This window comes from Opisthorchis viverrini (assembly GCF_000715545.1).
Source record: "Opisthorchis viverrini unplaced genomic scaffold opera_v5_9, whole genome shotgun sequence".
NCBI lineage: Eukaryota > Metazoa > Platyhelminthes > Trematoda > Opisthorchiida > Opisthorchiidae > Opisthorchis > Opisthorchis viverrini.
Window position 1 is genome coordinate 3,706,960 of NW_008751665.1, and position 305 is coordinate 3,707,264.

Genomic DNA, 305 nt, shown 5'->3' on the forward strand with positions numbered 1-305 from the left:
CATCTACCTCCCGCCCTGTTAGACATTTATCTCAAAAATGTTGCTCAGAGGATGAATGTACTTTTAACAACTTTCCGTTAAGCTAGACAATTGTGGAATGGAACTGAAGGTGAACAAGCAGAAAATGCCTGTACAAGAAGAGCTATATAAAGTCGGGGAACGTTAGGTGGTGTGGATACTTTTCATGTCACAGGGCTCGGTCAGTGACCAGCGGAAGTGAACTGACAGATAATCGTTTTTCTTGATAGTATGAGTAAACTAGGGAAATGAAGCCAATCTATGTCGAAATGTCCTAGAGCCAGCCC

The 305-nt window shown here is 42.6% G+C and overlaps 1 protein-coding gene across 1 annotated transcript in view; it reads left to right on the plus strand.

The window, feature by feature from the left end:
* The window catches only part of T265_00927 (hypothetical protein), a gene marked incomplete at both ends in the record, with an annotated part of 54,809 nt that overhangs the window by 49,068 nt on the left and 5,436 nt on the right, over window positions 1-305 (plus strand). The gene's annotated exons all lie outside the window — the stretch shown is intronic.